The sequence below is a fragment of the Sander lucioperca genome, chromosome 11, assembly GCF_008315115.2.
Source record: "Sander lucioperca isolate FBNREF2018 chromosome 11, SLUC_FBN_1.2, whole genome shotgun sequence".
Lineage (NCBI taxonomy): Eukaryota > Metazoa > Chordata > Actinopteri > Perciformes > Percidae > Sander > Sander lucioperca.
The window spans coordinates 8,549,123-8,559,660 of NC_050183.1; the positions used below are offsets into that span (position 1 = coordinate 8,549,123).

At 39.0% G+C, this 10,538-nt stretch overlaps 1 protein-coding gene across 1 annotated transcript in view; it reads right to left on the reverse strand.

Moving 5' to 3' along the window:
• tle2a (TLE family member 2, transcriptional corepressor a) overlaps positions 1-1,024 on the reverse strand; it is a 47,880-nt gene extending 46,856 nt beyond the window's left edge. The window contains exon 1 of the mRNA XM_036007659.1: positions 891-1,024. The gene's annotated coding sequence lies outside the window, so the exon portion shown is untranslated. The remainder of the gene's footprint in view (positions 1-890) is intronic.
• Positions 1,025-10,538: the final 9,514 nt, after the last annotated feature.

Consider the following 10,538-nt stretch of genomic DNA (forward strand, 5'->3'; position numbering starts at 1 on the left):
TAGAGAATTAAATGATCTGTTGGATGTTTACAGAGTTTGCTCCAAAATTAGATAAGATAGAACTTGTAGTATATAGAATGTATCTCAGGGGAAATTGTTGTGCATCATTTGCAGTACAAAGTAGGAAAAGAATGCAAATACAATGAGTGTGAATACAAAATATGTAGTATAAATAATCGATAAACAGATATCCCAAATCCACAAAATTCAAAATATACATAATGCATAAAAAAACATGTCAAAAATCAGGTAAGTAGCAATTAACAAACGATAGTAGACTCTAGTTTATGGTTGACAAAATGACACTAGAGATGCTGCCCTTTCCCTAAACTGCACTAATTAGCCACACTTGTGAAGCGTGAGATGTTAAATAGGCTAATGGGATAACTTCATTGTTGTTGTTGGATAGAGGCAGTAAACAGGTACATGAAATGGGTCAATATAATGATATCTGCCTCCCAGACAAACTTTCATATAAAAACTAAAATACTGTGTTGTTGCAGAGCCTCTTGTGGTTTATTTTAATTTAATTATTTTTACCATAGACGGTGTTTTACCTGTACACATCATAGACTGTACAGCCTATGGTACACATACAGGCAACAAGCTAGCTAACACTGCATTATATTGCCACCTGCTGTCCAACAGAAGTACTGCAGTCAGATGAATAAAGTTGGCAGGATGTGTACACAGTAGGCTAAGGACCAGGGCGCAATACTGTAACTTAATGAATAAGTTATTGTCAATAATATATGCTAATACACACAAAGTTGTATATGTTTAATGGTGGTCAACAACTGGTTTTGTAATGGCAGCAATTTGGATTTTTAAACCAGTGATAATCTGACTTCGATGTCGGTACAACCTCCGGAAGTTCAAAGTTAATTTACCTGCTAGTTTACTTGGCAACAGACATCAAACAGGTCTTCAGTGTACCTGCAGATAATTAAAATATTTACTACTTGTCCGGGTCTTAATAAAATGGTGAAACTTTCTACAGCGAGGGGAAAGCAGGGAGCGAGACCATAGACTGAGACGTAAAGACGCCATTTTCCGGCAGCAGTTTCCTGCAGCAGGCTGCAATTATAACTGTGTACCACACGGTGTCGCCATTACACTGTAAATGGTGAGCCGTCAGAAAGTCAATTTAGTATTCAAACATCAGAAATCTTTGTGTGTGTGTGTGTGTGTGTGTGTGTGTGTGTGTGTGTGTGTGTGTGTGTGTGTGTGTGTGTGTGTGTGCGTGTGCGTGTGTGTGTGTGAGAATATATAGGTATGCTTAGTCAGCCCTCAGTGCATTGCATTATTTTTTAGATTAGATTAGATTAAACTTTATTGTCATTGTGCAGAGTACAAGTACAAAGACAACGAAATGCAGTTTGCATCTAACCAGAAGTGCAAAAAAAACAACCGAAAAGTGCAATGCGATATACAAGTATAGACAGGTGGTGCATAGGCAGGACAAGAAATATATTGCAGTGTTATAAGAGCAGAATAAATATGGCTATGTAATATGAACAATGTATGAACAACATGTACAGATATGTGCAATGTAGTAGCAGTGACATTATAATAGTAGTAAGAATAATATAAATATATGCAGTGTATTAGCAGAATATATAATAAGAAAAACAGAGTAAATACGGATATTCTGTATGAACCATATAGACAGATATGTACAGTATAGTACAGCTATGTACAGTGTGGTACCATTATAAGAGTAGTAAGAAAAAGTGTATGTGCAGGATGAATAGTATGAAGAGCAGTAGAATATGGCTATGTATAGGTGTAATTACAGTATGTACATTTGTAAATAAATAAATAGAACAGTATGGGTGGGATAGTGTATTGCAAATTCTCCACAGAGACTTATCCTCACACTCACAAGCAATTAAATCCGGGAATATGATAATCACAGCCACTTTCACAAACAAGAAGTCTACTGAGGGTCATGGGGGGATTTACTAAACTAATTATATATATATATTTTTTTTTAGAATTTATTTTTATTAATTTCTGTGGTCATCATAATTAGGTACCATGAATTACATCATATAAAGATAAAACAACAGAGAAAAAATAAATAAAGACAAATTTCAAAATGTCATCAAAATCAGAATTTCGTCAGAATTTAATTATTTTTATATACTATGCTTCCCTCAATAGTTATTATTGATTATATCCACCCACCTCTACCAACCCACTTCCCTTCCCCCAACCCACCCTACCATCCACCCACCTCTCCCACCCCAATCCCCATTTACCCGCCTACCGCACATTTTGAGGACAGATCACACTTACACACACACACACACACACACACACACACACACACACACACACACACACACACACACACACACACACACACACACACACACACATACATGAGGGGCTCTGGCCAAGGGCACCATACAAAAGACGTGGAAGAGAAAGGGAGGGAAGATTCTGGCCGTATTTGTCCTCTGACATTGATCTTTCAATACACAAATAATACTTCATTAGGGCCTTCCAATTCTCTATTGAAGGTGCTTCTTTATTTTTCCAGTTTTGCAATATCATTTTTTAAAGATAAGAGAGGAAAAAAGTATCTGCCAACTAGTTGGATATCTTATTCTCTCTATATCTTGAAAAATACACATTTTTGGAGAGAATATGATTTTTCTGTTAGTATACTTAGGTAACCAAATCTATGTCTCTAATATGTATATGTATCTAATCTCCCAAGTCTTCTTAATTCCTTTGCAGTACCAAAAGGCATGCATAAGGGAGTCACCATATAGGTTACATTTTAAACATATATCTGATGATGCGTTATCAAACTTGTTTATTTTATCTCTAGTGTAATATATTCTTGTCATTATCTTAAACTGTATTAGTCGCAGATTTTCGTTAGTAGTTAATTCGTATGTTATTATGTATGTTGACACTGAATGGTGCAACAGTGTCGTGGTTTGTGACATCTGACAACTGCTGGATTCCACCTTTTATCCATGTTTCCCAGTAAAGCTGCGTGCTCTGTATATTTATTGATGGATTGCTCCAAATTGGTATATGCCTGGAAAGCCCTATTTCTTGATGGAGAATTTTTATTTATTTTTTTCCAGGCCTTTAATGTACTATTAATAACAACTGATTTGATTGATTTGATGTTGCCCTTAGAAAAAAGTGCTAGCAGTAAACTGTTGCACTGTAATTGATTGTTTTCTATGTCTATCCATGGATCTTCGTTTGTTTTATTTATTATGCGTTCAATATAAAACGACTGAGCTGCTACGTGATAGAGCTCTAAGTTAGGGAGATTTAGACCCCCTTCTGCTCTTGAGTGATACAAAAGTTTCCTTTTCAATCTACATGCTTCATTTGACCAAATGAATGAATACATTATTGAGTTTACCTCTTTAAAAAAGGTTTTAGGAGGCGTTATAGTAATAGTTTGAAATTAAAATAAGAATTTCGGTAGCCACATCATCTTAAAGAGGTTTACTCTAAACTAATTATAATTCAGCAATTATGGCAGTCAAAATAGAGTTAAATCTTGGCTCACACCTTCATCGGAGCCCTTCACCCATATAGTGTCTGTGGACAGAGCTATAAAGTAGAAATACTATTGTCCAAAAATACTCCATTATAAGTAAAAGTCCTGAGTTCAAAATGTTACTTAAGTAAAACTACAGAACTATTATCAGCAAAATGTACTTAAAGTAGCATTGCACTCTTTATGCAGAATGGCTCTTTTAAAAGTATTATATTATTATAGAATATTGGGCTATATTATCCTGTTTTTATCACTTACAAATACATGTAAGAGCATTTAAATGTTGCTGTTCCTCAATGTGGAGCTAATTGTAGATACTTTGTATACTATTAAATAGATTAGTAGTTTAGTACTGCATGATATCACATGCTTTTATATTTAAAAAGTAATTGATTGTCAAATAAATGTAGTGAAGTAAAAAGTACAACAGTTCCCTCTGAAATGTAGTGGAGTAGAAGTATAAAGTTGCATAAAATTGAAATACACAACTTACCTCAAAATTGTACTTAAGTACAATCCTTAAGTAAACGTACTTAGTTACATTCCAGCCCTGCCTGTGACTAAAAATATGTGATTATGTTCATCATACAGCATCATATCAGTTGGTAGATGCAGTGCTCTGACTGCTGTGAATGTCATTTCTAAAAATAATACTAGTACAGTAGGCGGTCAGGTTTGTGGTTCTTGCTAATACATAGGCACTATTCCAGCAGGTTCTGAATTGGTGATTAATCAGGTCCAAAGATGTCTTGACATTTAGGTTAGACCGGTCACAGCATCAACTGGGAACATTCTTCTTCTTCTGCAAAGTAGCATAAACCTAAAAACTCCTCAAATTTGTACTGTACAGTACTTGAGTAAAGGAATTTGATCACTATGATCTAGGTGGAGACAGGTCTGGGTCCCCGGAATCTGTAATATATTATAACCTGTTTTTTTACCTTCCTAAGTGCTGTATCATAAGGTCAAACTAAGGACTTTTTAAGCCTTTAATGTTTACCTCATGGCGGTCCAAGAATTTCAATATTTAATGCTCCATCGACACAGTTTTTCACAATGTAATCAGAAAACTCAGCCACGGTCTTTTGTTTGTCTTTCTTTAACCACTTTACCTTCTTATTACTGAGGTTAAATGCTAGTTCTTTTTTCTTTATTTTCCTCCTCCAGTTCTTTTTTACTTGCACTTTCCCCTCTTCAGAAGATTGTTGAATTTTAGGAATATGAACCATCTTCTCCTTCTCCTTCTTGGCCGGGCAGCATGCACACTAACATTTTCCCTGCTTTCATTCACTATTCCCTCTCACTCTGCAGATTCCTGGAACGGGAAGGCATCTTGTATTTTCCAGGGGAGACCAGCTGGCTGTCGAGTAGACCCAAGCCTCCCACTTCCCCTTGTGGTCCTTCTCTCTCTCTGCTGCAGCTACATGGACAACAGCTACAGAGGGGAAAAGCCAATTTTAAAACTATTGTGGTTACAATTAAAGCTCAATTACTGACCATCTAAAGAGAAAAGGGAAAATATCTAATGCAGTGTGATTTTCTAGCAAGAATGTGATCCGTTTCAAGAGTCAGATGTCAGTCTTCTCCTGGCGCTTTTGTGTTAATAGATTTTGTCATTTTGAGTCCAACTCACATGTAGCAAGAAACGTTAGAGGCCTAAAGCAATTTCCAGCACAGCCATGAGATTTATTATTAGCAGGAGAATGTGTTATCACAAAGACAGACCACATTTTGAGTAACTATGTAAACAGGAGTGTTAAATGACAAGTTCAGAATAATATATACAACACCTTAGTACCCCACTGGGGGTGAGTACTCAACGTAGTTGATTTAGTAACTAGTCAGACCGTTTAGTTTGGGTTCCACAAAAATGTAGTTAAAGTGTCACTTAGGAAAATATGTTGGTGTTTGTGAATTACCATCGCTAAACTGTGAAAATGCTGAGTTAGGGGGTTTGCATTGTGTGTGTTGAGCTTGCTGATGGGTTAAATCCACACATACATGTTATGCTAGACCTGTATCTCCTCTCTGGCTCCATAAGATAATACATAACTCTCTGCAATCTAAATCTGGAAACCTAAACATAACATAACAGCATTATAAAAATGTCTTGGGTTAAATACTGTAACGTAGCGGTATGAGAGACACATATCTTCCATGGCTGATGAGATGGGTGGTCTCTGCATGAGCCCATGCATGAGTGCTTCACAGTATGTCACTGTATATTAGTAGTCATTTTTTTAGTGTAAACATAGGACAGAAACAAAACTTTCCTGGTTATCGTTCTTGTGCATTAATAACTGCAGCCTGTATTCATCCGCGTGGCCTGAACTACACTGTGCTGTTCCCTTTTGGAATGACATCATTCCAGCCTGAAACAGGACCTTGGGCTGTTTCCCAACAGAGGCCCTGTCACGCACGGCCTCCAGCGACATGCCCAAGGTTTGTTTACCTCTCCGTGTCGCTACTATTCCACAGCAGGACACGTTTTCCCCTTGACCATAAATCTATAAAGTCTTGCATGACTTGCGTGGTCGAGGGCGAACGACGTGAACCTCCTGCGAGGCAAGAGGAATGGCGTGTGTGTGTAAATATATAAATCCCTCATGGGGGTCACTGGTGGTAGTGGTGAAGATGGCTAGCAGCCAGATAAGGTACTTCTGCTCTGGCTCTCTCTCCCGAGGCTGCCTGAAAGAAATGTGCCATTATCCAGCAAGGCCCTTACAGCCGGGCCCCCGAGCACAGAACTGCTGTCCAAGACAACATGCAAAGGCCAAGAGACTGGAGACTGGATGCTGGAGACGAGAGAGCTTCAGATACCTCCTCAGACTGTTTACGACCACCTCTACTAAAGCCAAAAGCTGCTCCTGCCCCACTACCTTTTCCTCACTACTCCTTTCTTTCCAATAGGTCATTGCCTGTGAGAGTGAAACATCTGCAAAACACACCGGCTGTGTAGGCATTCCTGAGTCCAAACTGGACTGATCTGTAGAAAATGAAATACGTTTTGAGAGTGCATGTGCATGCACTCTAGCCAAGAATCTCCTCCAGCAGTTCAGACTGCAGCTCAATTCGAACTCCCTCTCTGAGATACAGCATTGCAAGAGACATGAATAATATGATGCCTGGCATTACATTAATGAGGGATAATGTGGCCTAAAAATCTGCAACCATTTATCCTGGCTCACTGTTCTTCAGACAATGAAATATTACTTGAGATGCTCTAGACATGAGCATTATAGCTAAAAGCCAAATGCCAAACTAGGATCTGACTCGGATAATAAGTCACACTATCATAAAGCCTAGAATAGGATTTTTTTTTTATTTTTTATTTTTTATCAGTCACTGGTCACAAGCTTTCCTCACTTATTTCTTAATTTGTTTTGAGTCAGTTATCCCGGTCAGAGCTCAGTTGGTAAATGGCATGAGCAGATCAAAGAAAAATATCTTTCCTCCGCATCCCTGGGGATGCCCAAGTGGCCCCAAGGCAGCAGCAGGGAGATGTAATCACTCTATTGTGTGCAGAGTCTGTTCTGGGGACTTCATAAAGGCTGTTATCATTGGTCCCCAAACACTTAGAGAGAGCTGGGTTTAAAACCGAAACACCAGGGCCCACTAATGGAACCAGGAGTTGTGTCTGCAGAGTAGTGCTTGGTTGCCCAAGGAGCTGGCCAAAGCTCAGCATGGGACAATTACTTATTGGCTCAACAAGTGCAAAGCAAATTCAATATTTGATGGAGAGAGAACTGTGCTTCCAATACAAATATCACAATAAAGTAATTGTATGAATCAATCAGAATGCTGAATATCTGTCTCAGTAATGTGCAGGGAAACTGCAGCTGCATATTGGAAGTGGAGATTTAGAGATTAGAATGTGGCTAATCTCTTGTTTTATCATCACTGGATGACAACCCCACGGAGAGCTTTTGGGCCCTGGGAACAAGCTACATTTGACCCCTGATTAGTTCTTATCAGGACAAGACCAACATTTGCAAATACAATAAAGGATAGGTTATTATAACCAGATAAAACTCCTTAATAATAGGATCTCAATACATTCATATCAGCCAGTGGAGATCTTCAATGTGCAATGGGGTTGCTTCAGTAATCCTGTGAAAGAGAAAACAAACTGATTAGTGGTTGTTGGACACTGTCTGACCTTAATCCGCTGGGTCCATGTCATCTGATGGTTCCCTTTGTGAGATCACCACTGCAGCAGTTTGCACAGGGCTATCACAAAGATACACCCTTAGCTGACCAATCAGGTAGGCAACTCAACAATATGCCCAGGAGGCAGACTCCAGCCTCCAGCCTACAGTGTGTTGCACAGTGTGGTGGGACCATATTCATGCTGAACCTCTGGCTGCAGTTGCCTGCCACAGTGGAGGGTCTCTGCTGCCACTAACTTAGTCTGGTTTGTCAAAGTCAAAGGTTAGTATCATCATCATCATCATCATCATCATCATCATCATCATCGTCATCATCATCATCATCATCATCATCATCATCATCATCATCATCATCATTATGAAATTTAAAAATGTCGTTTTTTTTTTTTGTCATTTTGTACAATGACAATAAATCTTCTGATTCTGATTCTGATCATCATCACCACTGCCAGATACCTCACCCTCATCTTCCTCTGTCTCAATCCCACTCCCCCATAGCTGAGTGGTGTAATTATATTTTGCGGTTACCCACTCAATCACTGTTATGGAGATGAGATGTTTTCAAATTAATCACAGGTTTGTGGTCACTGTGGTCTGTCATCATTGATTATAGAAGCAAAAAAAAAGAAATATCATAACATCAATTTGAATAAATCCATGAATCAGTTCCAAAGGCAAACAGCTGCAGGTTAGTGGGCTGAAGTAAAAGTAAATGCTCTCAGTGGGTTAATTGTTAATGAAAAGGAAAATAAGATGTGGAAATATAAGCTTGGTATTTTAAAGAATGATGCTCCCTCACCATAAACATGTACACCTTTGTAAATAACTGCTGCAGTGATGGTTTCCTGTTGATATTAATTCAGGCACAAATGTATTGTATGTGGAAAGCTCATAAAAACTGATTGTTTAAATATGTAAGGTCAGTAGAGGCTGCGTTATTGAAAAGCGATCTGTGTGACCAACACACTGAACCTCAGTAGGTTTTCAATAGCAGAAATGCTTAAACTCTGATCATGAAATAATTCCCTCAGCACATAATGGTTAGAGCAGACTATTCATCAGATTTAAGTCTTGTGGGCTTAATTATAAAATAACATATTCATACTGTTATTTCAACTTACACAAGGCCATGACACTGGCTGACAAACCTGCATTAATAATGTTGGTATGTATGAGTGTGTGTGAATGTTTGTGTGTGGAATAGAAAAGGGGCTAATTAGTATGCCTCCTTGTAGAGGCAATAATTTTGGCTATATGGAGACCAGCTACTGTCTATAATAGGAAGAGAAAAACAACAGAGACTAGCTGCTCATTTCTGGAGGCATTTTAATTGCTAGAATACAGCGCCAAGCTAAAAATGTCTCCACTGGCCTCCGGCATGAGAAAGTAACAGAAGCTGCTCTCTGTGACACCTCTGAATCAATGCTGCAGAATAATGTAACTGCCAAAATACTTTGAAATATGAAGTACTTACATAGGGTGCACTTAATAAAACTAGATTTTCTTGTAACTTCTACTGTCATATAAACTACTGTTGTAGGATAATGTGGACATCTGAGTCTAATCTACAAGTTCTTCTTTCACTCACTCAATTCATCACATGAAAACCGAAGAAATGACGACACTGTGGGTTTCAGACTGCTCAGCTCAGCCAAAGGCACTCATGTAAAATCACTAAGCTGTGACTCCACTGACATTCTCCTGCCCCTTTGACTTTTTTTCAATCAATGAAAGTATGCCCAGAGGGTGAGAAGCACCAGTAGTTCCTGAGGCTGCAGTATTAACTGTCTGTGTCACTATGAGTGTGTGAGTGTAATGGCGCTTTCCATTGCATGGTACGTCTCAACAAGACTCACTCTTTTTTGGTTTTGCATTAGCAAAAGTTGTGGATTGTACCAGGTACCTGGTACTTTTGTTAGTATTACCTCTGTCAAGGTTCCAAGGTTCATTCGGCGTCACTATGGCGATCAGCTGAGAATCCCGTGTACACTGATGGGGTACCATCCGCAGGGGAAAACATAAAGAGAAAAGTACTGGTACCAAAAAAGTCAGCCGAGTCGAGCAGAGGAGAGCAGTGCCATGCCATGTAGTGGAAACACGGCATAAGTGACTTTCTCTGAGGCAGTTTCCCCCCTTTGAGTGCTGAAACGGGATGTAAACAGTTCCAGCACGATGGAAACCGCAAGTTAATAAAGTTAAATTCAACACAGGCTGAAGAACAAGACCAGGCCTGTGCTTTTCATTTATCCACGTCTAATCACCTAAACCAGTTCAGCTCTCCTCCATATCTGTTTCAGTTTTATGCACCCCCTCCCCCGGATTCCCTTTGCTTTTTTTGTTGCCTCTCTATATTCTCTCTTCCTCTTTGGCAGTTTCTACAGAGACCTCAACAGGACACTGTTACGCCCACTAATTTCCATCCATTTGATAATCCCACTTTTCTCCAACTTCAATTTAATGTCATTAAATTATTGAGCAATTTCCTATCTGATACACGCTCTTGAACAGTTAACAAGGCCGAGAGGAAGTGGGAGAGTCAACTACACCTAAGGGATCCTCAATTGGGAGCAAAAAGTTTGAAAATGCCAGAGATTACAAATATTCATTATTTCAGGAATCAGGATCCCGGATTTTCTAGCTGCTTCCCTGTCCCACATTAATTCTTCTCTCCTGTTTCTGGTCCTGAAATTCCAGCCTAAAACCATATGGTAGTCGCCCACAGGGACACTGACCAAAGTTGGCTGAACGGTCGAGTATATAACATTCACCGCCGTCTACCGCAGCATCAAAATAATGGCAGCTGAGTCTTTTCTGTCATGCTTTTCTGGTTC